Source organism: Bombina bombina, chromosome 7 (assembly GCF_027579735.1).
Source record: "Bombina bombina isolate aBomBom1 chromosome 7, aBomBom1.pri, whole genome shotgun sequence".
Classification (NCBI taxonomy): domain Eukaryota; kingdom Metazoa; phylum Chordata; class Amphibia; order Anura; family Bombinatoridae; genus Bombina; species Bombina bombina.
In genome coordinates this window covers 110,510,869-110,527,878 of record NC_069505.1, presented here as the reverse complement: position 1 = coordinate 110,527,878, position 17,010 = coordinate 110,510,869, and the positions used below count along the sequence as shown (strand labels likewise).

At 37.7% G+C, this 17,010-nt stretch overlaps 1 protein-coding gene across 1 annotated transcript in view; it reads left to right on the top strand.

Annotated features, from left to right (window-relative positions):
• The window catches only part of GALNT18 (polypeptide N-acetylgalactosaminyltransferase 18), a 960,883-nt gene that overhangs the window by 631,689 nt on the left and 312,184 nt on the right, over nt 1-17,010 (top strand). The gene's annotated exons all lie outside the window — the stretch shown is intronic.

Here is a 17,010-nt window from a genome sequence, read left to right as displayed (position 1 = left end):
TTGGAAAACAAACAAAAAACAATAGCCAATCAGCATCAGCAGAGGCCATTTGCTTTACTGTGATCTCATGAGATTTCACTGAAATCTTGTGAGATTTCATAGTAAACTTCCTTGAATAGTAAAATAACATGACTGTGCCTGAACATGCCAGATTCACACTCCATTGCAAGTCCTGAGACAAGCATTCTGATTGGCTGCTTAAAGTCTCTTTACAGTGGGGTGTGAATACTTAGGAAAGATTGCAGTAAATATCTTCCTTTTTACATAGAGATGTTCATGTGATATATTCTAGTCATCTATTTACAGCTATGCTGTATCACTTTCATGTGCTTCAACATTTGGGTTTCATATCCCTTTAATGTACAATCTTTGTTCTTATTTACCATCTCTACTGAAAGTCTGTTCAATGAATCAACTACCCTTTCTGTAAGGCAGTTGTTCCTCAACTTACTCCTGAGCTTCTACTTTCCAACATAGCTCATTGCCCCTTCTTCAGGTGTGCTATATCTGTGAAAAATGCTTTATTAATATAATAAAGAAAAATATTGTTTTTGTATATAACATCAAACAAAGGTATACATTAGACCTTCTAGTATTATATTAGAATGTAAGGTGTAAAGCTTTAAATACCTTTGCACAAAAATTGCTAAATATACATAGAAGAAATATGAAGTTTAATAATGCATATATACCAAATGAATCCCCAAAAATACACTAAAGAAATAAATGCTTATAAAGATGCTTAATAAGTATAAATCCAATATCCTTAGACCATCATTGTTCAAGAATCTTTACTTATAAATTACTTGTTTGACGTTTAAAGGGACATGCAACCAAAAAAAATGATTTCATAATTCTAACAGAGCATACAATTTTAAACAAGTTTCAAGAAATTGAAGAAAAATTGATATAGGAGTAAATTAGAAAGTTGCTTAAAATTGCATGTTCTATCTGAATCTTGAAAGAAAAAAATTGGGTTTAGTATCCCTTTAATTTTGCATTTACTGTCCCTTTAACGCTCTTCTAAAAAAAAACAAAACATACAGCTAGATTACGAGTTTTGAGCGCTATAGGGATTTTAACCACCGCCACAAAAGTGCCGTTATTTCACCTCCCTATAGCGCTGCTATTACAGGTTTTGAAAAAGCAGGCTTGTGCAGGCGATATGGTGGCGTTGAGCTCCATACCGCACCGAAAACAAGCGCGGCTTTGACGTGCTCATGCACGATTTCCCCATAGACATCAATGGGGAGAGCCGGCAAAAAAAAAAGCCTAACAGCTGCGATTGCGGAAACAAAAGCCCGTAACGCAGCCCCATTGATGTCTATGGGGAAAAAGAAAATAATGTTTAAACCTAACATAAACCCCGAGTCTAAACACTCCTAATCTGCTGCCCCTGACATCGCCGCAAACTACATAATGTTATTAACCCCATATCTGCTGCCCCCAACATTGCCGCCACCTACATAAAACTATTAACCCCTAATCTGACGCTCCCAATGTCGCCGCCACTATACTAATGTTATTAACCCCTAAACCTCTGTCCTCCTACATCACTACCACTAAATAAATCCATTAACCCCTAACCCTAACGTAACCCTAAGCCTAGCCCTAACACCCACTAACTTTAACATAATAAAAATATAGCTAAATTAAATTTACAATTATTAACTAAATAAACCTATTAACCCCTAAACTGAACCCTAAACCTAACCCCCCCTAACTTTAACATAATTAAAATAGAGCTAAACTAAAGTTAAAATTAGTAACTAAATAATACCTATAAAACTAAATACTTACCTGTGAAAAAAAACCTAAGCTAGCTACAATATAACTAACTAGTCCTAAAGCTCGTTCACACGGGCCATTTTTTGCAGTACAGTGGTCCCACCCCTTGCTCTCTCTCTCCCCCTCTCTTTTGCGCTCTCTCCCCCTCTCTTTTGCGCTCTCTCTCGCTCCACCTCTCTCTTGCTCCACCTCTCTTTTGCTCTCTCTCCCCCCTCTCTTTTGCTCCCTCTCCCCCCCCCTCTCTTTTGCTCCCTCTCTCCCCCTCTCTTTTGCTCCCTCTCTCCCCCTCTCTTTTGCTCCCTCTCTCCCCCCTCTCTTTTGCTCCCTCTCTCCCCCTCTCTTGTGCTCTCTCCCCCTCTTTTGCACTCTCTTTCCCCCCTCTCTTTTGCGCTCTCTCTCTTTTGTGTTCTCTCTCTCCCCCCCTCTCTTTTGCGCTCTCTCTCTCCCCCTTCTCTTTTGCACTCTCTCTCTCCCCCCTCTCTTTTGCGCTCTCTCTCCCCTCCTCTCTTTTACGCTCTCTCTCCCCCCTCTCTTTTGCTCTGTGTCTCTCTCCTTTTGTTTGCTCTCTCTCCATCCCTCTTTTGCTCTCTCTCCATCCCTCTTTTGATCTCTCTCCCCCCCCCTCTATTTTGATCTCTCTCTCCCCCCTCTCTTTTGCTCTCTCTCTCCCCCCTCTGTTTTGCTCTCTCTCTCTCCATCCCTCTCTTTTGCTCTCTCTCTCTCCCCCCTCTCTTTTGCTCTCTCTCCCCCCTCTCTTTTGCTCTCTCTCCCCCTCTCTTTTGCTCTCTCTCTCCCCCTCTCTTTTGCTCTCTCTTCCCTCTCTTTTGCTCTTTCCCCTCTCTTTTGCTCTTTCCCCTCTCTTTTGCTCTTTCCCCTCTCTTTTGCTCTCTCCTGCCCTCTCTTTTGCACTTTCCCCTCTCTTTAGCTCTTTTCTATCTCTTTTTGTCTCTCTCCCTCTCTTTCTATTTCTCTCCCCTCTCTCTTGCGCCGACCGCACCCGGCCACAGCCGACCACGTCCCCGGCCATGCCCAGTCATGCCCAGCCACACTCATGCTCTTGCCCTGTCACGTCCACGCTCCTGCCCAGCCATGCCCAATTTCGCCGCAAACAGCATGTCAGGTAAGGCCAGGTGTGTTTGTCCTCGTGCTGTCTCTACTGCGCATGACGGCTTCGGACAAACACACTTGGCCTTTTATTTTATAGGATAGTTATATTGTAGCTAGCTTAGGTTTTATTTTTTTTAACTAGGTTTGTATTTATTTTAACTAGGTAGACTAGTTAGTAAATAGTTATGAACTATTTAATGACTACCTAGTTAAAATAAATACAAACTTACCTGTGAAATAAAACCTAACATTACAAAAAAAAAAAAAAACTAAAATTACTAAAAATATAAATAACTAAATTACATAAAAAACAAACACTAAATTACAAAAAATAAGAAACAAATTATCAAAAATAAAAAAGAATTAGACCTAATCTAATAGCCCTATCAAAATAAAAAAGCCCCTCCAAAGAAAAAAACCCTAGCCTACAATAAACTACAAATGGCCCTTAAAATGGCCTTTTGTGGGGCATTGCCCCAAAGAATTCAGCTCTTTTACCTGTAAAAAAAATACAACTCCCCCAACAGTAAAACCCACCACCCCCACAACCAACCCCCCCAAATAAAATAACTATCTAAAAAAACCTAAGCTCCCCATTGCCCTGAAAATGGCATTTGTATGGGCATTGCTCTTAAAAGGGCATTTAGCTCTTTTACATGCCCAGACCCTAATTTAAAAATAAAACACACCCCCCAAAAAATTAAATAAACCTAACACTAACCCCTAACGATCCACTTACAGTTATTGAAGTTATTTGAGAGCTGCTCAAATCCTATTGGCTGATTTCAACAGCCAATAGGATTTTAGCAGCTCTAATCCTATTGGCTGATTGAAATCTTTAAGCCAATAGGAATGCAAGGGGTGCCATCTTGGATGACGTCACTTGCATTGAAGTTCCAGTTTACGGCGAAGACCGTATGAAGAGGATGCTCCGCGCCGGATGTCTTTAGGATGGACCCCCTCAGCGCCAGATGGATGAAGATAGAAGATGCCGTCTGAATGAAGACTTCTTGCCACCTGGATGAGGACTTCGCCGGCTGGATGAAGATCGAAGAGGCCGCCTGGATGGATCCTACAAGCGGGACTTCAAGAACTGTAAGTGGATCGTTGGGGGTTAGTGTTAGGTTTATTTAAGGTTTTTTTGGGTGGGTTTTATTTTTAGATTAGGGTCTGGGCATGTAAAAGAGCTAAATGTCCTTTTTAGGGCAATGCCCATACAAATGCCCTTTTTAGGGCAATGGGGAGCTTAGTTTTTTTTTTTAGATAGTTATTTGGGAGGGTTGGTTGTGGGGGTGGTGGGTGTTACTGTTGGGGGGGTGTTTGTATTTTTTTTTACAGGTAAAAGAGCTGAGTCCTTTTAAGGGCCATTGGTAGTTTATTGTAGGCTAGGTTTGTTTTTATTTATTTGATCATTTGTTTCTTATTTTTCATAATTTAGTGTTTGTTTTTGTAAATTTTTTTGTAATTTTGTAATTTAGGTAATTTTTAGAGTAGTGTTAGGATTTTTTAAATATTTAGTTTAATTTAATTGGTAGTTAGTTTAATTGTAGTTTAATAATTATCTTAGTTTAATTGTTAGTTTAAAATTAATTTATTTAATTTGACAGGTAAGTTTTAATTTAAGATAGGGAAATTGTAATTTTAATATAAAGTTAGGGGGGCATTAGGTTTAGGGGTTAATAGTTTATTTTAGTATATTTCGTTGTTGGGGGGCTTTTGGTTTAGGGGTTGATAGTTTACTTAAGTATATTTCGTTGTGGGGGCTTGCGGTTTAGGGGTTAATAGGTTTATTATAGTGGCGACGATGTCGGGGAGCGGTGGAATAGGGGTTAATACATTTTAATAGTGGCGGCGATGTCCGGAGCGGCAGATTAGGGGTTAATAAATGTATTATAGTGTTTGCGATGCGGGAGGGCCTCGGTTTAGGGGCTAATAGGTAGTTTATGGGTGTTAGTGTACATTTTAACACTTTAGTTATGAGTTTTATGCTACAGATTTGTAACGTAAAACTCATAACTACTGACTTTAGATAGCGGTACGGATCTTGTGGTTATAGGGTGTACCACTCACTTTTTGACCTCCTAGGCAAACTCGTAATACCGGCGCTATGGGAGTCCCATTGAAAAAGGACTTTTTTAAAAGTGCGGTACTGACGTTGCGTGACAGGCTAAAAGGTGTGCGGTACACCTATACCTACAAGACTTGTAATAGCAGCGTTAGGGAAAAAGCAGTGTTATGGGCCATAACGCTGCTTTTTCAATCATAACGCCAAACTCGTAATCTAGCTGATATTTCTTTAACGGAAACCTGACTGGCGTAGCTATAAAAATAGCACACTATTTGCCCTCATACCTCCATAACACACGTAAATTGACAGAACAAGTGTTTGACTGTTGAACAAATTGCACCTTTTTACAGTAATATCCATAAAATAAAAAGATTATGGGCATTCATAAAAAACTGACTAAGTGGTTTACTATATAACAATTTGAGCTTATTGCGCGAATCTGTCATTACAATCATTATCTAACCTTTGTTCAAGTGAATGAACATATGATACTGATACTCATTTTAGCATTTGATGTGCAATATAAAATCGCATTTGTGAATTGCTTCTATACTAGAGTGCAAATTTGTTGTAGCTTGCTGCATTAGATAGGTCACCCTGTTCTTTCCCAGTAGATGTTGCTTTGTTTTGAGATGATATAGAATTATCCTTGAGCTGTAACTCTTCAATACAAGATAGTGATTTACTGCAATCTTGAGAAAATCTCCTTGTTCACAGCCGGCTTGGGTTTTCCAGGATTAATATCTGAGACTACAGTCTTTGTGTTCTAATTATTGCTTTAATAATTCCTACAAGGTGCTCACTTACATCCCTCTGATCTCTGACAAAATAATTTGATATTTTTATAATACTGACCTGCTCTTAGGCAGAAACGTCAAAGACGATTATTGGAATTTGATGAGTTTTGTCTGATATTTTTGCACGTATTGACAATATCCCCAGTGGGGAATCATGAAAAACAACGATCATCTTACATATTGGATTAACATTCTTCTTTTTCTTCCAAAAGGCTTTTTTTCATTTTTTTATTTTAGCAGTTTTTTTTCTTGCACATAAAAACATGAGCTTATTTTCTGAAATAGACTCTAAGAATTGTAGGACTTCATTAGTTAAATGTTATTTCATGCTTTGCATATACCTGGCCCCTTTACCTGTATGATTTATCTACATCGCAGTGTTGGGGAAAATAAAAAATAAATGGCACTATAGCTTTTGCCTGCTGATAGGTATACTTACCTTAAAGGGACATGGTTCTATAATATTTGTTTCCCCTTAATGTTTTCCAAATGACTTGTTATACCTACTGCAGATTATTAAATGTATGGGAAATTGATTATTTGTGTTTATTTTGGTATTTGAATGAGCTGTTTTTGCTAATCAAAACCATCACCTGTTTTTTTCAAGGTCATGCCAATAAAAATAAGCTGAGTTTTCAGGTAAATTAGATCTGCTAATGTTATTTATATATAAACACACAGCTTAAAGGGACACTCAATCAAAATTAAACTTTTATTATTCAGATAGAGCATGCCATGTTAAACAACGTTCCAATTTTCTTCTATTAAAATGTGAACAGTCTTTTTATATTTAAACTTTCTGAGTCACCAGCTCCTACTGAGCATGTGCAAGAATAAGTGTGTATGCATTTGTGAATGGCGGATGGCTGTCACGTGGTACGTGTATGCATTTGTGATTGGCTGATGGCTGTCACATGGTACAGGGGGAGTGGAAAATGACATAACTTTTTTAAAATTGTCAGAAAAAAAATCTACTACTCATTTGAAGTTCAGACTAAGTGCTATTGCATTGTCTTGTTATCTTGCATTTGTTGATTTTGCAAATCTACTGTGTCGACTGGTCCTTTAATAGTTAGGTATTGCAATACTAACTATGGCTGGGGGTTCAGTGACCAGCTATTTTAATTACAAAAACTCTCTCTTTGATATTCATACTTTTAGTATAGGTGGCAGTTTCTACGGGCAAAATCTGTTATTGTAAATAACAAAATAGAGGTAAATAAACAAACAATTATATACACTCCAGCAGGTAAAATGGGCTATTGGGAACATATTAAAGGGGAGAAAATTTACTTCAATGTCCATTAAACATAGTTTAAAATTTAAATGCCCAAGAATATATTACATTTGATGTGTTTTTTTGGTGAAACTAATATCTTGCTGGAAAAAAAATCATAAAGATTTGTATCTGTACCTTGTCAAAGCCACAGTTTTGGGATTCACTCTCCTTTATAATCAATGGAACAGCATCTGTCTTTCAACCATTAATGTCTTGCCACCTAGAACAAGTTTCACTGAAAAAAAACTCCTTAAAAAATTAGACAAATGAAAACCAAAATAGGAATAGAAAGAAAAAGAAAAACAAGACAGATTTGAAATAGTGAGTCGACCGCAAGACGAGATGCTTTAAATCAGACATCCTCAAACTTGGCCCTCTAGAGGTTTTGGAACTACATTTCCCATGATGCTCAGCCAGCTGATATGCTAGATGAGCATCATGGGAAATGTAGTTCCAAAACCTCTAGAGGGCCAAGTTTGAGGATGTCTGCTTTAAATGGACAATAGAGTGTTTATGAATTTGCGCATGCTTGAACTGGGATTAGGTGAAAAACCCAAGCCACGCCTCTACAACTCCCGGAATGCCCATGGCCAGCGCCTCAATGGTGTCTGTCATTATATCCGACGAGACTTCATTTTAAGAAAGCAAAATTCAACGATTTAAGGAAATCATTAAATTATATAAATTGGGACAAAGTATTCTCTAATAAAAAATACAGGATAAATGGATAACATTTAAAAAGTTGTTAAATAAATATACATATCAACAAATACCATATGTTATAAAAATAAAAAATCCAGGCCAATGTGGCTAAATAAAAATGCGTTAAGAGAAATTAGGAAAAAAAATGTAGGGCATTTAAATTATTCAAAGAAAATAGTACAGACTCGACATACAATATTTATAAGGAACAAATAAAAACAAAGCATGCAAAAAAGCAATCAAATTAACCAAAATTGAAAATGAAAAATTAATTGCAAAGGATTCTAAGTCTAACCCTAAAAGGTTCTTTAAGTACATAAATAGCAAAAAATCTAAGGAGGACAATATAAGTACATTAAAATGCGTGGAGGGTAGCATGGTTAACAGTGACAGGGAGAAGGCTGAGGTACTAAACCAGAATTTTTTTCTTCAATATAAACAAGAGAGGAACCAATGGACAATACTTTGGAACAAACTAGAACATGCCAGCCCATACCATTAACTGGGTTATGTATAGAGGATATCAGGAAAAAAAATGGATAATATTAAGGTAAATAAAACTCCAGGCCCAGATGGAATACACCCAAGGGTGTTGAGGGAACTTAGTCTGTGCTGTCACTGTGTGTTGTATACATTCATTCAGACATCCATTCTTCTATAAACATGTTCCTATAGCTGTGAGGCAATATCCTGTGTAAAATAAGCTAGACGATTTATGTTCCTAATCTCATCCTGGGATAGACAGTCTTTTACAGTGCTATCAGCATACAGACTTTATCCTCACATTAGATAGAATCCAATCACTTTCTGACCAACCAATAAGTTAATGGACCTATAAGCTACATAAGGTCAAAAATTCTGCATGAGTTTAGGGACATGTTTTAGATAAAATATATTAAACTCTCTTTGTTCCCAGTGTTAAATCTACATTTTAATGTCATTTTCTATTACATAAACAACTTAGTAAATGGACTTTTATATTTTCTATTGTTCTGTTGCTTTAACCATGACATTTAGTAATATTCTGTGAAATGGTTATAAGCGGTGGTAAACAAATAAAACTGTAGTTTATTAGTGAGTTAATAGTCCAGTGAGAAAACATCCACTCAATGTTAAATATAAGGAAAAGGTCAATTATTGTACTTCTATGCTGAAAATTCTTACTTGTCTGGGATTAGTTGATTAGTAGAAATTTAAAGACCTAGTTATAGGCATTAATATAAAACTGTAGTTTATTAGTGAGTTAATAGTCCAGTGAGAAAACATCCACTCAATGTTAAATATAAGGAAAAGGTCAATTATTGTACTTCTATGCTGAAAATTCTTACTTGTCTGGGATTAGTTGATTAGTAGAAATTTAAAGACCTAGTTATAGGCATTAATATAATGGCTTCTACGTGTTTTCATGAATCTCTATCTATCTATCTATCTATCTATCTATCTATCGGTCTGTCTATCATTAAAGGGACACTAAACCCAAAATGTTTCTTTCATGATTCAGGTAGAGAATACTATTTTGAACAACATTCCAAATTACTTCTATTATCTAATTTGCTCCATTCTTTAAATATCCTTAGTTGAAACAATGCACATGGGTGAGCCAATCACATGAGACATCTATGTGTAGCCACCAATCAGCAGCTACTGAGACTATCTAGATATGCATTTCAGCAAAGGATATAAACCAAATGAAGCAAATTAGATAATAGAAGTAAATTAGAAAGTTATTTAAAATTGCATAATCTTTGGGTTTCATGTCCCTTTAAGTACCTGTTAAAGGGCATGATGAAAGTAAGAATTAAACTTCTTTATTTAGATAGAGCATGCAGTTTTAAAAATGTTTCAATTTACTTCTGTTTTCAAGTTAACTTAATTATCTTGATATCTTTTGTTGAAGAGCTTAAAGGGACTTGATGAAACCCAAAATTTGTATCTCATAATTCTATTATCTTGAGCATGTGCAAAACACTCTGAAACAGCCACAGGCATAATTTTAGAAGTACATATCAATATACGGTCTAGATTCATTAAACCTGTATTCAGCACTATTGTATAGTCCCTCAGTAGTGGGCAGGACAGACATTTACATGTGTATATGCATTTAATAGAAACATGATGTCCCGTACAGCTAACGAGATCTGCAGAAAACGGGAGCAAATAGAAATCATGAGTGCAAAATAGAGTTTAGCAATCACACTCTTAATATTTTTGTTTTTATTTTGTACTCACATTTTTGGAACTGTAAAATATAGTACTCACGTCTTTAGAAACGAGCTTCTGTTTGGTAATTGGGTTGTCGTGATCGTGAGTTAAAGTGAAGGTCAATTTTCATCAATGAGTACCCGGTTTTTAAAAATACTTTTAAAAACAGGGGCACTTTCATTGATGAAAATTAACATTGCACTGGATTTGAAGAAATACTTACCTTTTACTCCTGCAAAGCCGGATCGACGATCCCCCTCCTTCTTCTTCCTGCTTTAGACCACAGCAATGATGAAACTGGCTTCCTCCAATCACAGCCAGGCATCACAAGCTGGACGCTCTGGGGTGCAAGCTATGATTGGAGGAAGCCGGTTTTTGTCATTTCTGACGTCAGTACAGACGAACTGAAGCTGAGATCGGCGATCCAGCTTTGCAGGAGTAAAAGGTAAGTATTTCTTCAAATCCAGTGCAATGTTAATTTTCATCAATGAAAGTGCCCCTGTTTTTAAAAGTATTTTTAAAAACCGGGCACTCATTGATGAAAATTGACCTTCACTTTAAATATTTACTAATCATTCCTGTTTGTTTAAAAGCACAATCTTCTTTCTCTAATAGAAATGGGGAAAATAGAAACCCTGTTGTGCACAGTGAAAATGAGGTTTGGAAATTGTGGTTTGTACAGTAGGTTTTTGTAAACTGTCTCACCTGACGTGCAGCTAGGTTCCAGTAGTGTATTGTTGCTCTGTGTGTGTGTATGTGTGTGTGTGTGTGTGTGTGTGTGTATATATATATATATATATATATATATATATATATATATATATATACATATATATATATATATATATATATATATATATATGTATATGTGTGTGTTTGTGTAAGTATATACAGTATCTCACAAAAGTGAGTACACCCCTCATATTTTTGTAAATATTTTATTATATCTTTTCATGTGACAACACTGAAGAAACTACACTTTGCTAAAATGTGAAGTAGTGAGTGTACAGCCTGTATAACTGTGTATATGTGCTGTCCCCTCAAAATAACTCAACACACAGCCATTAATGTCTAAACCATTGGCAAAAAAAGTGAGTACACCCCTTAGTTTAAATGTCCAAATTGGGCCCAATTAGCAATTTTCCCTCCCCGGTGTCATGTGACTCGTTAGTGTTACAAGGTCTCAGGTGTGAATGGGGAGCAGGTGTGTTAAATTTGGTGTTATCCCACTCACACACTCTCATACTGGTCACTGGAAGTTCCACATGGCACCTCATGGCAAAGAACTCTCTGAGGATCTTAAAAAAAGATTTGTTGCTCTACATAAAAATGGCCTAGGCTATAAGAAGATTGCCAAGACCCTAAAACTGAGCTGCAAAATGGTGGGCAAGACCATACAGCTGTTTCACAGGACAGGTTCCGCTCAGAACAGGCCTCGCCATGGTCGACCAAAGAAGTTGAGTGCACGTGCTCAACGTCATATCCAGAGGTTGTCTTTGGGAAATAGACATATGAGTGCTGCCAGCATTGCTGCATAGGTTGAAGGGGTGGGGGGTCAGCCTGTCAGCGCTCAGACCATACGCTGCACACTGCATCATATTGGTCTGCATGGCTGTTGTTCCAGAAGGAAGCCTCTTCTAAAGATGATGCACAAGAAAGCCTGCAAACAGTTTGCAAAATACAAGCAGACTAAGGACATGGATTACTGGAAAAATTTCCTGTGGTCTGATGAGCCCAAGATAAACTTATTTGGTTCAGATGGTGTCAAGCGTGTGTGGCAGCAAACCGGTGAGGAGTACAAAGACAAGTGTGTATTGCCTACAGTCAAGCATGGTGTTGGAAGTGTCATGGTCTGGGCCTGCATGATTGCTGCCGGCACTGGGGAGCTACAGTTCATTGAGGGAACCATGAATGCCAACATGTACTGAGACATACCGAAGCAGAGCATGATCCCCTCCCTTCGGAGACTGGGCCCTAAACACACCTCCAAGACGACCACTGCCTTGCTAAAGAAGCTGAGGTTAAAGGTGATGGACTGGCCAAGCATGTCTCCAGACCTAAACCCTATTGTGCATCTGTGGGCATCCTCAAACGGAAGGTGGGGGAGCGCTCCGTGATGTTGTTATGGAGGAGCGGAAGAAGACTCCAGTGGCAACCTGTGAAGCTGCTCCATAACCTGTCCGCCTGCTCTGATGAGGCGGACATAGATCTCCACAATTCAACCCGATCGAGTACAATCGGGTTGATTGACACCCCTGCCAGTCTGCAGGGGGCGGTGTTGCACCAGCAGCTCACAAGAGCTCTTGGTGCAATGCTGAAAATGGAGAGCGTATTGCTCTCCGCATTCAGCGATGTCTGTCGGACCTGATCCGCACTGTCGGATCAGGTTCCAACAGACTGTTGTTAAATAGGCCTCTATCACTCAAGCAATAAAAAAAGAAAACTTTGGACTTGTTAGCAGTATTGCGCTAATATTTTTGCACTACTGTTTCACTACAAAGCATCTCTCATTCAGCCATGTCCCTTTAATTTTTTCTCTACACTGAATCTCTTATTCAGTTGCGCCCCTTTAACTGTTCCACTGCACTGCATCTCTCATTCAGCGATGTCCCTTTAACTGTTTCACTACACTGCCTCTCTCATTCAGCTGTGTCCCTTTAACTGTTTCACAGCACTTCATCCCTCATTCAGCTGTGTCCCTTTAACTATTTCATTGCACTGCCTCTCTCATTCAGTTGTGTACCTTTAACCGTTTCACTAAACTTTATCCCTCATTCAGCCAAGTCTTTTTAACTGTTTCACTACACTCCATCCCTCATTCAGTCGAGTCCCTTTAACTGTTTCACTACACTTCATCCCTCATTCAGTCATGTCCCTTTAACTGTTTCACTACACTTCATCCCTCATTCAGTTATGTCCCTTTAACTGTTTCACTACACTCCATCCCTCATTCAGTCGAGTCCCTTTAACTGTTTCACTACACTTCATCCCTCATTCAGTCATGTCCCTTTAACTGTTTCACTACACTTCATCCCTCATTCAGTTATGTCCCTTTAACTGTTTCACTACACTTCATCCCTCATTCAGTCATGTCCCTTTAACTGTTTCACTACACTTCATCCCTCATTCAGTTATGTCCCTTTAACTGTTTCATTACACTTCATCCCTCATTCAGCCGAGTCCCTTTAACTGTTTCATTACACTTCATCCCTCATTCAGCCGAGTCCCTTTAACTGTTTCATTACACTTCATCCCTCATTCAGCCGAGTCCCTTTAACTGTTTCATTACACTTCATCCCTCATTCAGCCGAGTCCCTTTAACTGTTTCATTACACTTCATCCCTCATTCAGCCGAGTCCCTTTAACTGTTTCATTACGCTTCATAACTCATTCAGCCGAGTCCCTTTAACTGTTTCATTACGCTTCATAACTCATTCAGCCGAGTCCCTTTGATTATTATTTGATTCTATACATGATTGAAATAAATAGCTGCATCAGCTCAGCTAATGAAGACAGAAGAGCAATAGATAATTGATTACTCTAAGAATTAATTTTCCATCTATAGTATGAGTAGTTTAAGCTTGTGTAATGCCCTTAACCTCCAGTGATTCTGCGTGCGTGACATAAGCTTTTTTCCTCAAGTGAATTAGAGATGACTTTTTCTAAACCTCTGTATATTTCTTCAAGTTACCAATTGAGAAGTAGAAAACCATTAATCCTGACGTTATCAAAGTTTTAAAGTTTGCCAACTGCAGACACGCTAGTGCCTGAGGCTGTGTTGTTTGATCCGTGTATAATGAAGTAACAACATTGGTTAATTCAAGCATTCAGCTGTACTAATTGATTTATTTGACATTCTATATTGGATCTTCTGTGCTTTGTGTTAACAGTGAAATGGTTAATGATCTTAATGAAAAATATATTTTTATAAGTTACCCCATTTGGCGGCTGGAGAGGTCTGTCAATATTATAAATGCTATGATTAGTAAAGTATTCAGCTCATTTGTAGGCAATTTTGAAACAGGATCAATTAACACCTTTGCAATTACTTTTCTGTACTGTTTGCAATAAATGGATATACCGCCCAAGTGTTGAAACTTTCTTAATTCATTAACACAATTTTTGTGTCAGACATCCAGAGTCAAGGCTCAGGAGTGTGCTTGAGTCTTGAAAACTCAGTGGTGCACATATGGGGGGGGGGGGGGGGGGCACCATCAAAAGTAGTGCTTTCCGGGCACACCATCAAAAGTAGTGCTTCCCCTGCCAAAGACCTACTATATATATTGATGGGCCTCGCAGCAGTTTTTTTTATGGGGGGACCACAGCATATCAAGATACCCCCCAAAGTATTCTGTCATGTGACCTGCCAGTATCATCAGATCCTTTGTTAAATATTCTCCCAACCTAGTAGATGATTTTGTATACTTCAGTATACATATTATTTATGTATTTATTGTACCTAGGCTTGTGGTAGGTAGGGTCGGATTCAAGATCGGACCTCAGTTCCTATGATCAGATCAGTTATATGCCTGCTCTATTGTTTGCAGTCCATGCCAGTTATATGCATCTATATATCTGATCTGTGACTAGACCCTGAAGTCCCTGTCAGTTATATATCCACCCCATTGCTTGTAGCCCCTGCTAGTTTTATTCTTCTATGTATTTAATCCATAATCAGTCCCAGTTAGTTATATGGCAAAATCAGACCTCAGATTAGATTTAACCAGCTATATATATAATTTATTATAGCATAGAGAGTTATGTCCATAATGCGTATGTGATAACTTTTTATTAGGACGCTGCTGGCCAATACATGGTGTTTACAGACATTTATTTGGCCTCAACTTGTCCCCAGGAGAATATGAAAATCTCACTCTTACAGGACATAAATATTAGTTTTACCATGAATATTCACATTTAAAGGGACATTTCAGTGCAACTTTGTAGCACACAGAAGAAGTTACAAAAAGTCTTCTTATTTATTTTTTAAACTCTGATCTGATGATCTTAGAGTGTTGCACTCTTTTGATTTGTGTGAATACATCATGCATGTGTCAATCAAATAAGCGCACAGAACATTTGCACCAAAGACCTGGGTATCCTCCCAGGATCAGTAGCTTAAACATGCCTGTGATGCTGGTCTCTAGCATATGCAACCTCTGAATGGTACATATTTAACACAGTGCATTTTGCAAAGTAGTTTTGGGCCAAAGAGCTCCAGTATAGCTTTTATTGGAGTGCCCATTTAATTAATTAATCAGTTTTTGCCATCTGTCCCAAATTTACTGGGACAGGCCATGTTTTGGCCTCCTGTTCCTTGATATAGACTAGGAGTCTATCCCGCATTATACAAATCTGGAGTGGGCTTTCTTGATGTGAAACGGTAGGAATCAGTCAGGTCTTTGTTGGGGATATATATATATATATATATATATATATATATATATATATATATATATATAGTACTTTACAAAAGTCTTAGCCCACTATTAGATCTGTTGTTGTTTTTTCAATGATATAATGACCATATATACTTATTTCTTAGTCTCTTTATTAGAATACAACCAGAAAATACAGGATATTTGTATGCAGTATTAAAAACAGAAAACAAATCAGAAATATATTCTTCTATAGGCTAGACTGGCAAGTATATAGTGTGACCTCCCCTTACACTTAAGCATTATCAGGAACCTGGCTCCCCGTAAACCTAAATGGAAAGGCACCCTAATTAATGTCATTGCTAACACCTGTATTTGTCCTACTATTTCATGTTAAAATTACTGCTGTGAAAAAGGTCTATTACACCTGGTTTGTGCAAGACATGCTTGAGCATTAAATACACATGAGGTATAAGTTTAATTCATTGGAAGCTTGCTAATAAAACCAACGTTCGATCACATCATTCCATTTAAAATGCCAAAGATCACAGAATTTGACAGACATAAAATCATACTTTTACATCTGCTAGGCCACTCTCAAAGGGAATCAGCAAACAAACTGGATACCCAAGATGTGTTATTCAAGCTGTTATAATTTTTTTTTAAAGAATCAGGAGAGATCAAGGACAAAAAAAAGGACTGGAAGGCCAAGAAAATTTTCAAAATCTGATGAGAAGTTTCTCAGAGTTTCCAGCAAGCTTCATCAGGATGCCAAGTTGACCCTTCTACAGTGCAAAGAAGCTTGATCAGGAATGGTCTTTGTGGAAGGGTAGCAGCCAAGAAACCACTTTTTTGTAAGGGTAACATGGTGGAAAGGCTAAGATATGCTAAAGCTCACAAAGATTGGAATGAAGTTCAGTGAAAAATAGTATTATGGAGTGACGAATCCAAGTTTGATTTTTTGTGTCCAATTGGTGACAATATGTGAGAAGAAGAGTTGGAGAGAGATGAAAGAATGAGTGCTTGCAGGCTTCAGTGACACATAAGAACATAAAAACAGCAGTATAAAAAAATCTTATATTTTCTGCATACTGTATGCAGTTTATATTTGGTTTGGGTTCAGAATCAAGTAGGATGAGCTATGGAAATTGTCAGTAGGTGTATTGTGTGGCAATTTAAAATTTTCACATTTTGGCAACTCTATCACATAGCAATTTACTTCTATTATCAGATTTTCTTAATTCTCTTGACATTCTTTGTTGAAGGTGCAGCTATGCACTACCGGGAGCCAACTGAACACATTGGGTGAGCCAATGACTTATATAATTGCATCCGCAAATTAGAAGTTTGCTCCCTGTAGTGCATTGTTGCTCTTGAGCCTGTCATGGTATGCTTTTCAACAAAGGATAGCAAGTGAACAAACCCAATATGATAATATAAGTAAATTGCAAAGTTGTTTAAAATTGCATGCTCTAGCTGAAACATGAAATATTTTTTTTTCAACTTCACTGTATCTTAATCTGCATTAGACATAAGTATGGCAACTAACTGGTTTTGTAACATGAAAAATAATTTGACAAGCCAGTTTGCCAGAAAATTGAATTTTGAGCCGGTGAATAAAATGATTTGTTTCCTTACAAAAACCAACACAGATATGTATGCACGTGCCAGCTCCATTCACTGCTCAAA